Source organism: Ranitomeya variabilis, chromosome 1, assembly GCF_051348905.1.
Source record: "Ranitomeya variabilis isolate aRanVar5 chromosome 1, aRanVar5.hap1, whole genome shotgun sequence".
In the NCBI taxonomy this organism is placed as follows: domain Eukaryota; kingdom Metazoa; phylum Chordata; class Amphibia; order Anura; family Dendrobatidae; genus Ranitomeya; species Ranitomeya variabilis.
This window is the reverse complement of record NC_135232.1, coordinates 298295571-298312323: the sequence shown is the minus strand read 5'-3', so window position 1 is coordinate 298312323 and position 16753 is coordinate 298295571. Positions and strand designations below refer to the sequence as shown.

At 47.6% G+C, this 16753-nt stretch overlaps 1 protein-coding gene across 2 annotated transcripts in view; it reads left to right on the top strand.

Annotated features, from left to right (window-relative positions):
* CRYBB3 (crystallin beta B3) overlaps positions 1 to 16753 on the top strand; it is a 99046-nt gene that overhangs the window by 75582 nt on the left and 6711 nt on the right. The gene's annotated exons all lie outside the window — the stretch shown is intronic.

The window sequence follows — 16753 nt, the reverse complement described above, 5'->3', positions numbered from 1 at the left end:
CCCACGCAGTATATAACTCTGGCCACGTAGTATATAACACAGCCCACGCAGTGTATAACACTGCCCACGTAGTATATAACACAGCCCACGTAGTATATAACACTGCCCACGTAGTAAATAACACAGCCCACGTAGTATATAACACAGCCCACGTAGTATATAACACAGCCCACGTACTATATAACACAGCCCACGTACTATATAGCAGTGTGGGCACCATATCCCTGTTAAAAAAGGAATTAAAATAAAAATAGTTATATACTCATCCTCCGGCGTCTACCGAAGCTGTCCCGATGCGCGCGATGCTGCCGCCAGCTTCCGTTCCCAGTGATGCATTGCGAAATTACCCAGATGACTTAGCGGTCTCGCAAGACCGCTAAGTCACCTGGGTAATTTTGCAATGCATCACTGGGAACGGAAGCTGGCGGCAGCATCGCGCGCATCGGTGGACGACGGAAGGTGAGAATTGCACGATTTTTTATTTATTTAATTATTTTTAACATTAGATCTTTTTATAGTAAAAAGTTGGTCACACAGGGTTAATAAGCAGTGTTAACGGAGGGCATTACACCGCGGCATAACGCGGTCCGTTAACGCTGCCATTAACCCTGTGTGAGCGCTGACTGGAGGGGAGTATGGAGCGGGCACTGACTGGAAGGAAGTAGGGAGGGGCGAATTCACGGCCAGACTGTGCCTGTCGCTGATCAATGACCAATCAGCGACACGGGATTTCCGTGACAGACAGACGGAAGTACCCCTTAGACAATTATATAGATAGATAAAGATCATTTCTGAAGTTCATACCTTTTGGAAATTTGATGAAAAATTTCCAAAAGGTACAAATGTTAGGGTTGGCGGAATGCACCGAGTATAAATATATGTACCGTAATAATAGGTGCGTTTGCAACCTGGGGTCCACCGTGCAGGAGAGGAACCTGCTGCTAGCAATTGGCGGCGCTATATGGTGGTATTAGTGAACTCTGTTACTTTACAGAATCGCTGGGATAGGGAAACGCTGTGCCCTGTTAACCTCACAGAGGAACACAGCTACCAAACAGAGCAAAACTGTGGTCATGCAGTCAGCATAGCACACAAACAACTCCTCACTGGAGGTGCCGGTATTCTAGGTGCTTATTTCAGCTAAGACCTGAATCCAAACACACAAAACTCCTCACTGGAGATGCCGGTAATCTAGGGGCTTATTTCAGCCAACCCTGGCCTCATGCAAACATGACCACACAGTAGCAAGGCTCAAAACATAGGTTGATACTAGTGCATGGCCATGCGGCCATGCAAACCTTTTATAGCTGTAGCAGACAAGGACCTTCCTGGTGGTCCAATAGGAGCTGCTACAAGACCTGAGCATGTGACCCCAGACCTCCAATGGGAGGTCATCCCGTGGGCATGCTCAGTATGGAAAAAGCGGGACTTAGTCCCAGAAAGACCTGCTCGCTGCTGAACATTGCTGGCTACAATGACACAATGACAGAGCATGGAAGGCCAGTAGTAACTAGTTGTCCAGTATCAGCCTGAGACATGTGCTGGGACCGAAGTCTCTGCTGAGCAGGCTCCACTGCGGCTGGAGGAAAATGGGAGACTGCAGCAGACATGGTTCGAGATTCCCCCTGTGCAGTGGCGGGAACTCGACACCTAACATTGCCCCCCCCTCCTTGGACTTCGCTACGCTCGAAGGTAGCAATGAGCTGCGGAGCTCAAATGTGCTCAGCAAGCTCTCAGGACCTGTCCTCTGGGCCATAAACCCTCCAGTCCACCAAATAAAAGTTTTTGCCGCGTACCACCTTGCACCCCAAAATAGTGTTCACCTCGTAATCGTCCGTAGATGAACCCGATGTCCCGACAGATGACTCGGAAAACCAGGACATGTGTACGGGCTTTAAAAGGGACACATGAAAGGTGTTGGTGATACCTAGGCGTGGAGGAAGAGCCAGACAATAGACCACAGGGTTAACCTGTACGAGGACCTTGAAGGGACCCAAGTTGCGAGGTGCAAACTTAGTGGACTGAACTTGCAGCCTGATGTTATGGGCGGAGAGCCACACTAAGTCGCCAGGAGCAAAGATCGGAGGGGGGCGCTGATGTGCATTGGTGGAGGACCTCATTCTCTCCTTGGAGGCCCGGATGGCATCCTGAGTGTGGTCCCAAATGTCCCGTGCCTCCACTGCCCAGTCTGCCACCCTGGAGTCAGCAGAGGACACAGGCATAGGCACAGGAACCCGCGGATGCTGGCCATAATTAAGGAGGACAGGAGTTTGACCGGTGGAGTCGGCTACAGCGTTGTTAAGCGCAAACTTCGCCCACGGTAGCAAGCACGCCCAGTCATCCTGCCTGGCAGAGAAAAAATGTCACAGATATGTGACCAGGGTCTGGTTGGCCCTCTCTACCAACCCATTCGTCTCGGGATGACATGCTGAGGAGAGATTCAACTCAATGCTGAGTAGACGACAAAGCTCTCTCCAGAATCGAGACGCAAACTGGGGACCCCGGTCACTGACAATTTTGTCCAGCATACTGTGTAGGCAAAATATGTGTTTGATAAACCACGCCGCCAGAGCCCGTGCAGAAGGTAGCCGTGGAAGAGGCACCAAGTGCACCATTTTGGAAAAATGGTCGGTGATAACCCAGATAATGGTGCAGCTACAAGACTTGGGTAAGTGTAGCGCCCCCACTGCCGCAGGGCTGAGGGGTACCCGGTACCGGGCCTCTGAGTCTCTGTTCTGGGGTTGTCACGGTGGCTAGACCCGGTCCGTGACCCTGCTGAGGGGCGCCCAATGAAAGGTGTGGATGGTGGTGGTAGTGCAGTGCAGTGCTGGTCACAGTAAATAACGAGGACACCAGGTTGCAGTCTCTTTACCTCTTTACTGAAGGCTCCAGGATCCTCAGTCCGGAATACGGTTAACCAGGCTGCGCAAGTCCGGCCGGTCCGATGGCACCTCCAGAGTTCCCTTTGCAGGTGGAAATTTGTGCCTACCTTCTAGCGCTTGTGTGTTGTGGTCCTCCCCTGCTGTGCTTACGGGATAGTCCCCACAACTGTTGTGTCTGTTTCTGAAGTTCCCTCACAACTCGATTCTGATGTTCTTCTTCGTCCCCCAGATGATATGGCTAGGAAGCACCCGTATGACGGGTAAGCTCGGAGCTCTTCCTGGACCCTAGTGTCGCCCTTCTCCTGTTGTTGCCCCCTATGTCTTCGTTGGTGATTTGTGTGAGACAGCCCGCCTATAGCTGACTGTCCTGCCATAGGTTTGAAGTATTGCTTGGAGCCTAGTACTTCCTCGGCGTTCCGGCCACCGGCTACGCGCCTCAGTAGGATGTTGCCTCGTCTTACAGCACGACTCCTACTGGTATTTCTCCTTGTTGCGTTGATATCGTTTCTCACTCAGCACAATAAACCTCGCTTCTTGTCCTTTCTTAGGGCACCGCCGCTATCTCGTGCAGGTGCGGTCCCGTAACGTTCTCTCAGTTCGCTAGGTCTCTGCCAGGATCCCACCCCTGACAGGGACCCCCCTGAGTCTCTCCCCGCAACACCCTCTGCCACAGGATGTTGCTTGTTCGATTCCCAGTCAGCTTCTTCCTAACTTCCTATCCAACCCTCAGTTTTACCAGATTGTGAGGAGTGGCCTAATACATAGTACCCTTAGCTCCCCCTGGAGGCCAGACTGTGAAGTGTATTGGTGTCTGTGATACCTGGTCAGGTGAACTCCTTCAGTGCCATCAGACGTACCATAGCCCCCCTTAGCGGCGGAGCATCAGTACTGCAACGACCAGGACTCTGGGGCGCTGCATAAGCCCACCACAAAATCCATCCCGGCCATCTCCCAGGGCCTGTCCGCCACCGGTAGGGGGTAAAGCAACCCAGCTGGCCATTGTCGAGGAGACTTGTTTTTGGCGCTAGAAACACATGCCCGAACATAATCTCCGACGTCATGGGCCATATGCGGCCACTAGTACGTCCTCACCTGCAGCTCAGACGTCCTTTTGGTCCCAAAGTGTCCACCCACCCTGGACAAGGGAGCCCAAGAGAACCTCCAGATGCAAATTTGAAGGAACAAAAGTCTTGCCCGGGGGCACAGACTCTAGCGAAACCGGAGCCACGGTTCTCAGGCTCTCAGAAGGGACAATAAGCCGAGGCTCCTCTTCCTCCTCCTCAGATGATACAACGGAGCGAGAGAGAGCATCTGCACAAATGTTCTTCTCCCCAGATAGAAAGTGGAGCGTGAAATGAAACCAGGAGAAGAACAGGGACCATCTGGCCTGGCAAGAATTTAGCCGCTGGGCTGTTTGCAAGTAGACCAAATTTTTGTGGTCTGTGAATACTTGGAAGGGAAAGTGAGCCCCCTCCAAATGATGTCTCCATTCTGAGAAAGCCAACTTCATTGCTAGCAACTCCCTGTCCCCGATGGAATAATTCCTCTCCGCTGGTGTGAAGGTCTTGGAAAATAAGAAGCAAGGATGCATCCGACCTTGAGCATCCTTTTGAAAGATGACTGCTCCAGCACCAACGGATGAGGCATCCACCTCCACTATAAACGGCTTATCTACATCGGGGCGATGTAGGATGGGAGTGCTAGCAAAATGAGACTTAATAGAAGTGAAGGCTTTGGAGACCTCCTCAGACCCCAATTTGGGATTTGCTCCCTTCTTGGTGAGGGTTACCAAGGGAGCTACCAAAGTGGAGAAATGAGGGATGAACTGGTGGTAATAGTTAATGAACCCCATAAAGCGCTGCATTCTTTAAAGGGCCACTGTCACCCCCCTCCAGCCGTTATAAACTAAAAGAGCCACCTTGTGCAGCAGTAATGCTGTAGTCTAACAAGGTGGCTCTTTTAGTTTTTGATTCAGTTATTCCCTCAATAAAGCGTTTTAAAATTTGTACAAAATAACCTGTCCTTAGACCTGGAGGCGGTCCGAAGCTTCCTCGGTGAATCTCCCAACGGCCGTCACTCTTCTCTTCTGGGGATGTGGTCGCCGCCCCCTGCGCGCTGTTTCTTCTTAAATCCGGCGCCTGCGCTGTGCGTGCCTGCCTGGGGCAGGCGCAGTCTTCATTGTCCGTCATAGGTCAGATCCAGGGTGCCTGACTGCGCCTGTGCGGGCAGTGCGGCAACCCTGTTGCTGAATCCCCGCCCCGCACTGTGTTATTCATTATGCACAGTGCGGGGCTGGGGTTCCTGGGCATGCGCACTGCGCTGTTCAGACGCTCCCCCAGCTCAGACGCTCCCCCGCCTTCCAGCGTTATTTGCGGCTGCTTCATTCCAAACGCTGGCAAGGAAACCTGTATATTACGGCAACGCTGGAAGGCGGGGGACCGGGGGAGCGTCTGAACAGCGCAGTGCGCATGCCCAGGAACCTCAGCCCCGCACTGTGCGTAATGAATAACACAGTGCGGGGCGGGGATTCAGCAACAGGGTGGCCACACTGCCCGCACAGGCGCAGTCAGGCAACCTGCATCTGACCTAAGACGGACAATGAAGACTGCGCCTGCCCCAGGCAGGCACGCACAGCGCAGGCGCCGGATTTAAGAAGAAACAGCGGTCAGGGGGCGGCGACCACATCCCCAGAAGAGAAGAGTGACGGCCGTTGGGAGATTCACCGAGGAAGCTTCGGACCGCCTCCAGGTCTAAGGACAGGTTATTTTGTACAAATTTTAAAACGCTTTATTGAGGGAATAACTGAATCAAAAACTAAAAGAGCCACCTTGTTAGACTGCAGCATTACTGCTGCACAAGGTGGCTCTTTTAGTTTATAACGGCTGGAGGGGGTGACAGTGGCCCTTTAAGAGAATGGGGTTCTTGCCAGTCCATCACAGCTTGTAATTTGGCAGGATCCATAGCCAATCCCTGGGTGGAGATGATATAGCCCAGGAAAGGTAAGGACTCCTGCTCAAACATACATTTCTCTAACTTAGCTTAGAGGGAATTCGCCCGTAAGAGGTCGAAGACTCTGCAAACATCTCTCTGGTGGGAGTCAATATCTGGAGAGTAGATGAGAATATCATCCAGATAGACTACGACCGAGGTGGAAAGCATATCCCGGAAGATATCAGTAACAGAGTCTTGGAAAATTGCTGAGGCATTACCGAGCCCAAAGGGCATCACTAGGTATTCAGTATTCATAGTGCCCATCCCTGGTGTTAAAAGCTGTCTTCCATTCATCCCCCTCATGGATGGGTGGTTGTAAGCACCCCGTAGATCTAGTTTAGTAAATACCCTTGCTCCCCAAAGCCTATCATAGATATCAAGAGCAGAGGATACTTATTCTTAACAGTGATGGCGTTAAGACCCCTGTAGTCTATGCATGGACGTAGTTCCCCGTTCTTCTGCATGGAAAAAGAACCCCACCCCAGCAGGTGACACTGACTTCCTAACGAATCCTCTTGCCAGATTTTCCTGGATGTACTGTGACATTGCCTCCGTCTCCGGGAGAGATAAGGGATAGACTTGACCCCAGGGAGGCTCAGCACCAGGCAAGAGGTCAATAGGACAGTCATAGGGGCAGTGAGGCGGAAGGGTCTCCGCAGCCCTTTTGGAGAACACGTCCACATAGGGCCAATATTGCTTGGGGAGAGAGGATAGATCTGCAGGTACCTCAGTAGTAGCAACATGAACACATTCCCTCTGACATCTACCCTCACAAGATTCACCCCATCCCAAAATTCTGCCTGTGGACCACTCAATATGAGGAGAGCCAAGGTAGCCAAGGTATCCCTAACAGGACCTCATCAATTCCTTCAGGAATGATGGGCAGAGATATAATCTCCTGTTGAGATGGCGACATGGACAAAGTAAAAGGGATGGTCTGGTGTGTTATCTGTGAGGGCAGTGTCGACCCATTCACCACTCGTACGGTTACTGGTTGAGCAAGCATCACCAGGGGTATTGCATTACATTGGGCGAAGGCGAAAGACATAAAATTCCCCTCCGCCCCAGAATCCACACAGAGCTCAACTGAATGAGTGGATGAGCCAATTGTAATTGTCCCCTTAAAGGACAATTTGGAGGCAAACGTCGCCATGTCTAGTGTACCTCCACCTACTACCACTAGACGCTGACGTTTCCCCGACCGCTGGGAACATCTGTCCTGACTGCTGGCAAACATGACAGACCTTGAGTGCACAAGCGGTCCGGGACTTAGATCCCACTCGTGACACTCCCATGGCCTCATGTGACTCAGGGGCCCGGACCAGAGATTCCAAAGGTTTGGCGAAGGTGGGAGCCAGCCGAAACCTCTGCCTACACTGGGCTCGCTCTAACCTCCGCTCGTTAAAATGGAGGTCAATACGAGTGGACACAGCTATTAGCTCCTCCAGTGTGGCGGGAATCTCCCTGGTGGCCAAAGTGTCCTTCACATGGTCAGCCAGCCCCATCCAAAATATAGGGATGAGGGCTTTATCCGACCACTCCAGCTCAGATGCTAAGGTGCGGAAGTGGACGGCAAAATGGCTGACCAAGGACGTGCCCTGAGTCAATGCCAACAGTTTGAGCGCCGTATCATGTGTGACTCGAGGTCCCAAAAAGACCTGTTTCAGAGTACTCAGGAACAGCGGAGCACTCTCCACCACATGATCGCCATGCTCCCACAGCAGGGTAGCCCACTCCAACACCCTCTCCGACAGGAGAGACAAAATGAACCCCACGTTTGCCCGCTCTGTGCAGAAACGTGCAGCCAGGAGCTCGAGGTGTATAGAGCACTGGCTCACGAAACTCCTACAAGATTTGCTATCGCTAGAAAATGTTTCTGGCAGCGGGAGGCGAGATAGAGTTGAAACGGGTGGCAGTGGACAAACTGGCTGCAGCTACACCAGCAGCCTGAACAGCGACTGCGGTAACATCCATGGCTGAGGTTGTGCGCTCAAGAGCCGCCAACCTACCCTCCAGCTGCTGGATGTTCCACAGTAGATGCTGATCGTCCGCCATTTACTAGCCAGACCCTGGCGCTAGTATTCTGTTTGGGTTGGCGAGTATAAATATATGTAATAATAGGTGTGTTTGCAACCAGGGGTCCACCGTGCAGGAGAGGAACCTGCTGCTAGCAATTGGCGGTGCTATATGGAGGTATTAGCGAACTCTGTTACTTTACAGAATCGCTGGGATAGGGAAACGCTGTGCCCTGTTAACCTCACAGAGGAACACAGCTACCAAACAGAGCAAAACTGTGGTCATGCAGTCAGCATAGCACACAAACAACTCCTCACCGGAGGTGCCGGTATTCTAGGAGCTTATTTCAGCCAAGACCTGAATCCAAACACACAAAACTCCTCACCGGAGGTGCCGGTATTCTAGGGGCTTATTTCAGCCAACCCTGACCTCATGCAAACATGACCACACAGTAGCATGGCTCAAAACATAGGTTGATACTAGCGCATGGCCGTGCAGCCATGCAAACCTTTTATAGCTGTAGCAGACAAGGACCTTCCTGGTGGTCCAATAGGAGCTGCTACAGGACCTGAGCATGTGACCCCAGACCTCAATGGGAGGTCGCCCCATGGGCATGCTCAGTGTGGGAAAAGCGGGACTTAAGGTATTTAGCGACGCTGCAGCGATCTAGACAACGATCCCGATCGCTGCAGCGTCGCTGTGTGGTCGCTGGAGAGCTGTCACACAGACAGCTCTCCAGCGACCAACTATGCGAAGTCCCCTGGTAACCAGGGTAAACATCGGGTTACTAAGCGCAGGGCCGCGCTTAGTAACCCGATGTTTACCCTGGTTACCAGCGTAAACGTAAAAAAACCAAAACACTACATACTTACATTCCGGTGTCTGTCCCCCGGCGCTGTGCTTTTCTGCACTGTGTCAGCGCCAGCCGGAAAGCACAGCGGTGATGTCACCGCTGTGCTCTGCTTTCCGGCCGGCCGGCGCTGACACAGTGCAGAGAAGCACAGTGCCGGGGGACAGACACCGGAATGTAAGTATGTAGTATTTGTTTTTTTTTACGTTTACGCTGGTAACCAGGGTAAACATCGGGTTACTAAGCGCGGCCCTGCGCTTAGTAACCCGATGTTTACCCTGGTTACCAGTGAAGACATAGCTGAATCGGCGTCACACACGCCGATTCAGCGATGTCTACGGGAGATCCAGCGACGAAATAAAGTTCTGGCCTTTCTGCTCCGACCAACGATGGCACAGCAGGATCCTGATCGCTGCTGCCTGTCAAACTCAATGATATTGCTAGCCAGGACGCTGCAACGTCACGGATCGCTAGCGATATCGTTCAGTGTGAAGGTACCTTTTAGTCCCAGAAAGACCTGCTCGCTGCTGAACATTGCTGGCTACAATGACAGAGCCTGGAAGGGCAGTAGTAACCAGTCGTCCAGTATCAGCTTGAGCCGGATGCTGGGACCAAAGGCTCTGCTGAGCAGGCTCCACTGTGGCTGGAGGAGAATGGGAGACCGCAGCAGACATGGTTTGAGATTCCCCCTGTTCAGCGGTGGGAACTCGACACCTAACAACGAACGTCAGAAATTGTCTTTATTATATGTACTAATGCAAAGGTTTTTTTTCCTTCGTAATTTTTTATGCCAATATTATATTTCCACATTCTGTGACAAGTGTTCAGTGGTGCTTTTTCTTGATTGGTTGCTATATGTTACACCCATGATTGAAGGTACTTGGTTCGTATTTCTGTTAAAACAGGATCTCATGGATATACATACTGTGAATAATGGTGCTGAGTGCACCAGAAACGCATCAGTTTTTTAATCTCTCCCCTATTTTTCTTTGTTTTAATGGACTAAATAAAGCAATTTTTCTCAATTCTCACTGGATGGATGTGCTAAATATCTTTCCTCTTTGCCTTTATGGCTGTGTTCACATTACTGCTAAGCTAAACCCTTACATTGTCCTGTTCCATTACTTGCAGCTGGGAGCAGTATTAGCATTAGATGCATACCAGCGGAGTCCACACTTCCTCTCTAACTATAATGAGCGCCACCAACTTTCTGTGAAGATTCCCATCATATTGCACACCTAAATTCAGCGTTACTCTAATGATAGGAGGAAATGTCAGAAGAGGCACGGGGGCAGTCAGGGACTTTCAGTAGACCGCCAAGGATAGTGGAGCAGAGAGCCAAATCTGGGACTGTCCCACTGTATTTGGGATGTTTAGGACCAATGGATTTATTTTTTGTTCATTTATTCATAGTTGTAGCAGCCATAGCTTTTACATTTTTATGAAAGCGTCACTCACTACATGAGGTTTTACCATTTTGCATGCTTGGCTGTAGTTGTCTTGAAGTTCAATTTTGCTAACATGTATTTAAGGCTAAGTTCACATTAGCATTTGGGGGCTTTGCGGAGGGCTGCGTACTTCCTCCGTTAAGCTCCGCCTACTTCCACATACTTCTGCATGCGTCCTGCATACCTATCTTTAAAAACGCATCCGCATGCATCCGCTTGTCCTGCGTACCCAATATTAAAGATAGGTACGCAGGACGCATGCAGAAGTATGCGGAAGTAGGCGGAGCTTAACTGAGGAAGTACGCAGCTCTCCGCAAAGCCCCTGAACGCTAATGTGAGTCCGGCCTAAGTGTTACATTTTTGTCAAATTTTTATGGGTTTAATGGTGTAAAAAAAACAATCATACCATTTTTTAATGGGATTTACTGATCAACATAAATAATTAATTGACTGTATTGTAAGGGTTGTTGCAATGACAGATATGCCAAATATGTACTTATTATTCACTGATGTGTGATATATATTTTTTTAAGCGTGCAATAAATGTAATTATAGTTGTTTTTCATTATTATTAATTAGTAATTTTATAGAAAAAAAAGATCTCTCACTTTTATTTTACTCCAATATACAGCTATATACTGATGAACTGCTATATAGATATATATCTGTATGTATCAGTACAATGTGCCTGTAAAAAAGAAGAATACCATTTACATATTCAAGTGAAGTAAATTCTCTGATAACTGGAAGTGCAGCCTGTGGCTCCCAGCTATCACTGTTTCCTGCCATGGTAGAGGTTGTGAGATTGAATCCAGGGACAGTCCACATCTTTAAAGGGAATCGGTCACCCTTTTTAGCTTTTGGAGTTAATAATATGGATATACAGGTGAAATTAGCCATACCTGTATGCCTCATGGATGTGGCCTTCTAAATTAAAAATCAAGTTTTATACCTTCGCTCTTAAAGGCTATGGAGTGTAGGCTGCCTGGAAGAGAAGACTTCCAACCGTTCTCATTATGCACGTTTCCTCCTCCGTTTCTCTTCAGACGTCCGTTTCATCTCATGTGCGCAGTCGGAAATCCCGCTCCTGCACATTCTGCCAGCCGTCGCTCCTCTTCTGTGTTACGCCCTTTGTTTGAGCACTATCTTCATTGTTGATGTGCGCAGGTGTCGATGAGTCACTGTAACTTCCGTTCCCAGTGATCTCCAGTGCACTGTAAGTGAATTTCCCATAGTGCAGAAGAGCAACTGCAGACAGAATGCGCAGGCCCTGGATTTCCAGGCATGTACATGATATGAAAAGGACACTGAAGAGAAAGGGGAGGAGGAATCTTATATAATGAAGACCAGAGTCAGTCTTAGCTTCCGGGCAGAGCACCCCCATAGCCAGGAAGAGCAAAGGAATAAAAGATAATTTTTAATTCCAGAAGGCATACAGGTATGACTAATTTCATCTTATGCAACCTGCATGGCCATATTATTAACTTCAAAACCTCAAAAGGGTGACAGATTTCCTTTAAAAGGGAAGAATTAATTCATTAATTGAATGTCTGTACACCAGCATCCTCTTATCAGTACTTAGTCTGCACTGCTGGCAGATATTGCAGACATAGAGTGGAAGTCGGGACACAACCCTGACCTCCTAGGATGCCAGGACATCTCTTCCAATTCGGGACTGTCCCGCTTGATCCAGGATGGTTGGGAGCTATACAAATAGATGTAAAGAGATCTTGTCATTGTCTACTTTTCAAAGCCTGTGTATGCTTCTGGTGCTGCTAAACTGGGGTGATCAGACCTACACTAGTAGTTGTCTACTAGTGATGAACAAACGTGCTCAGATAAGGTGTTATCCAAGCATGCTCAGGTGATAACCGAGTGTCTTGTCGTGCTCGAAAAATGTGTTCAAGTCCCCACAACAGCAGTCTCGTGGCTGTTCAATAGCCGCAACACATACAGGGATTACCTAACAAACAGGCAATCCCTGCATGCTTTTTAGCCGTTGATCAGCCGCGAGACATGCAGTCGTGGGGACTGGAAAATATTATTCACATACGCCAAAGACCTTATCCGAGCAGGTTCGCTCCTCACTATTGCCTACCATTGTCCGAAGCCAACACACGCCATACATCGAAATATTGTTTTAACAGAACAGGAAGTCAATAGGAGCACATTCTTGTAACTTGTTTTCATTGCTATTTTTCCAGTATATTTATTTTGTATTAACAACGTATACCTCAAACACAATGCGCAAACATGGTGTGAACTTACCCAGCTGTTAATTTTATTGGCATGTCAGAAATGGCCAATGCAGAATACGTAAATTTATATACTTTATATGCACATTTATTGTTGTTTTACATTGGTGTGCCAAAAAACAGCCAACCTGTTTAAAACAATGTGCTTATTTTACCTGTCAGTGGTGCCAAGTAAAAATTTGCTATAAGGGTCATTTAGAAAGATCTAGCAAAACTGATTTTAGCTTTTTGCTTAAAGGTGTTGTCCACCTTTGGGGTCATACATTTTTATTTAAATGCGTGTATTTGGGTCTAAAAATTGGGAATAATTAAAAATGTTTCATGGTTTGGCTTTTATAGCCACTTTGTTGGTCTAAAAATTGGGATTAATTAAAAATGTTTCATGGTTTGGCTTTTATAGCCTCTTTGTTTAACTGCACATTCAACACATTTAACTTTGATGTAGTCTGTTGTCATAAATCAGCTGAAAAGAGCCAGAAAAATACTACCAGAACAAGCCTCCTGATAAATATTCAGTTAACTTTTCCTGCAGCCAGCAATAGACAGTGTAACATAGAGATTAGAGATGGCAAATGTTGAAAACTTGTAATGAAACCCAGTATATTTAGCTCTAAATACAAGCATTTAAGTAAAAAAAAATGAAAAAAATAAAGGACCTTTAAGTGTTCCGGCATTACATGGGCATGACAAATTCTTTTTTTCACACTTATGCTCTGGATTTGCTCACGGTTTTCAGTATGGATATTTTCCAATCTCATTTTTTTTCAATACATTGTAGAAATAAAGTACTCTGCGAAACTATTAGGCATGGGAAGAAAAAATGTTGCAAAGCAAGAATAGTTTAAAACATAAAAGTTGTAATACTTTAATTTTATGAATTACCAAAATGAAGTGAATGAACAAAAGGGAAATCTAAATAAAATAACATTAGTATTTGGTGTGACCACAGCATTAATTCTTCTAGATACACTTGCACAGTTCTCAAGAAACGCAACAGGGAAATTGTTCTAAACATCTTGGAGAACTAACCTCAGATGTTCTGTGGATGTCACTTGTACTAATCCTTCTGTCTCTTCATGTAGTTCCAGACTGAATCAATGATGTTGAAAGTAGGGTTCTGTGGGGGCCATATCATCATCACTTCCAGGACTCCTTGTTCTTCTTTATGTATAATGACATTGGTTGCATGCTTGGGGATGTGCATAATACATTTGGATCCAGTCATATGCCTGCAAATGGTATTGCATATTGGATAAGTGTTTGCCTGTATTTCTCAGCATTGAGGACACCAATAACTTGGCAATGTTGAAGAATATTGACTCAGTGTCCTATCAAGGAAACAATGCAGCAGATAAAAGACACATCGGCTCTGATTCATCAAGATCGATATTCATGCTGGTGTTGTTGTACATGCCACTTAATGAATTTGCGGTATCTTAGTATGTCTCGCCACAAATCTTACTCCAGTCATTGGGGTCCTGGAGTAAGATTTATCGTGAAAGGTATGCCACAAATTGTCATGAATTAAGCAAGGGGGCATCGTCCCACCCATTTTGACAGCTCTGCTTGAAAACTAGAAAAGTTGCAAAGATTTAGCAACTTTTCAAATAGTTTTTTTGACAGATTTCTGATATTAACACTTTGATGAATCAGAGCCATCATGCTTACTTCCCTTCAAAATCGGATGATGTCCAGAGGTGCCATCAGCTCAGAACTGGCAGCAACCAGTGGGACCCAGCCACACATTGTTTGGAGAAATTGGCTAGAAATGGTCTTCATGGAAGCGTTGCTGTAGAAAAACATACCCTCTACATGGATATAATGCCAAATGTAGGAACTGGGGTGCAGAAAACTGGCAGGCGATGTTAAAAATTTGTTATGTTTGGCTGTAAGAGAAAGCAGTATTGTCACTGAAGGACTAGAGAGCGGAACAATAATGAGAGTCTGAAGGAAACAGTGAAGTGTGGTGGATGTTCTGTGTAAATGTGGGAATGCATTTTTCAAATGAGGTTCGGGATGTAGTCAGGACTATTGGTGTCTTTAATGTTGAAAAATAAAGGAAGGCAGATACTTATCCATTATGCCGTAACATCAGTGAAGCCTCTGAGTGGTTCCAAATTTATTTTGCAGCTGGAGAAAGTCCCCAAACATACGGCCGGTGTCATTAAGTAGTACCTTCTGTGTAGGGAAGAAAAGGGAATCCTGAAAGTGATTATATGGTCCCCACAGAGCAATGATCACATCATGAAGTCTATCTGGGATTACATGAAAAGACAGAAGGATTTGTGCAAGTGTATGTAGCGCCCCCACCGCCGCAGGGCCGAGGGGTGACCCGGTACCGGGCCTCTGAGTCTCTGCTCTGGGGTTGTCACGGCGGCTAGGCCCCGGTCCGTGGCCCTGCCGTGGGGCGCACAGTCTTTAATACGTGTAAATGACAGTGGTGGTGGTGCGGTGCAGTAAATAACGAGGACACCAGGTTGCAGTCTCTTTACCTCTTTACTGAAGATCTCTGGGTCCTCAGTCCAGAATACGGTTCACCAGGCTGCGCAAGTCCGGCCGGTCCGATGGCACCTCCAGAGCTCTCCTCACAGGTGGAAATCGGTGCCTTCCTTCTAGCGCTATGTGTTGCGGTCCTCCCCTGCTGTGCTTACGGAAAGTCCCCACAACCGTTGTGTCTGTTTCTTAAGTTCCCTCACAACTCGATTAAATGATGTTCTTCTAATCCTCCGTCCCTCCCTGTTGTTCTGGTTGAGACGGCACCCGTTTGACGGGTAGGCTCGGAGCTCTTCCGGGACCCTAGAGTCACCCCTCTCCACAAGGTGCCCCCCAAGACTTCATAGGTGATTTGTGTGAGACAGCCCGCCTTAGGCTGACTGTCCTGCCGCTGTTTAGAGTATTGCTTGAAGCTGAATGTTATGATACTCCCTCGGCGTTCCGGCCACCGGTAGTGCGCCTCAGTAGGGTGTTGCTCCGGTCTTACAGCAGACCCCTACTGGTATTCTCCTATTGCTTGATCTCGTTTCTCACTCAGCACAATCTATCTCGCTTCTAGTCCTTTCTTGGGCCCCGCCGCTTCCCGGAGCTGGTGCGGACCCGTTACGTTCTTTTCAATGCCAAGCCTCTGTCAGGATCCCACCCCTGACAGAGACCCTACTGTCTCTTCCTCCACAACACCCTCTGCCACCAGGTGTTGCTTCGTCCAATCCAGTCAGCTTTCAGATCTAACTTCCTGCCTGACCCCCAGTTTACCCACTATGGTGGGGAGTGGCCTAATGAACAGCACCCTTAGCTCCCCCCGGAGGCCCAGCTGTGAAATGTATTGGTGTCTGTGATACCTGATCAGATGAACTCCTTCAGTGCCATCGGACGCACCGTAGCTCCCCATAGTGGCGGAGCCACAGTACTGCAACGACCAGGACTCTGGGGCGCTGCATGTACATCCATAGAACATCTGTGGATAGGTCTCCAAGGTGTTTGGAACAACTTCCCTGCCAAGTTCCATCAAAAACAAAGTGTACGTGCAAGTGTATCTAGATTTGATGCTCTTTTGAAGGTTAAGGTTACACCAAATATTGATTTGATTTTTCTTTTGTTCATTCACCTTGCATTTTTTTAATTGATAAAAATAAGCTATAAGCATTTCTATTTTTGAATGCATTCTTATTTTTAGCATTTTTTCCACATTTGCCTAAAACTTTTGCACATTACTGTATATCAGGAGCATATCTCTGACATACCTACAGGCCTTCATGTCCCCAGTGTATGTACCCTAAAAAGAGTAGCTTTATGACATACAAGAAAGTATACTAACAAAAAAATGGTAGTAAAGCCGCACCCTAAAAAAAACAACATCTCTATGGACAGCAGGGCGCACGTCCTTACCAGGGGATCCATCCCGGTGTCTAAGTCCAAGTCCAAATGAAGAAAGGGACAGCACCCCAGCAATTGTGAAAAAAAGCTCACGTATTTATTCCACCTTCTGCAACGTTTTGGTCCACAGACCTTTATCAAGCTTGATAAAGGTCTGTGGACCGAAACGTTGCAGAAGGTGGAATAAATACGTGAGCTTTTTTTCACAATTGCTGTGGTGCTGTCCCTTTCTTAATTTGGACTTGATACAAGAAAGTATAGTCCTCTACGCCCTCCTTAGAGTGAACAGAATCAAAGATTGGTGTAAAAAAATGTATTTTATGGATTTTAGTAGTTGACAAAAATCCCAAAATGTATATTATATTTTCATGTGACGTAGGATTATGTTGAAACATATGTGGCAGATTATATAGACACATTTATAGTAAAGTTTGCATAGTC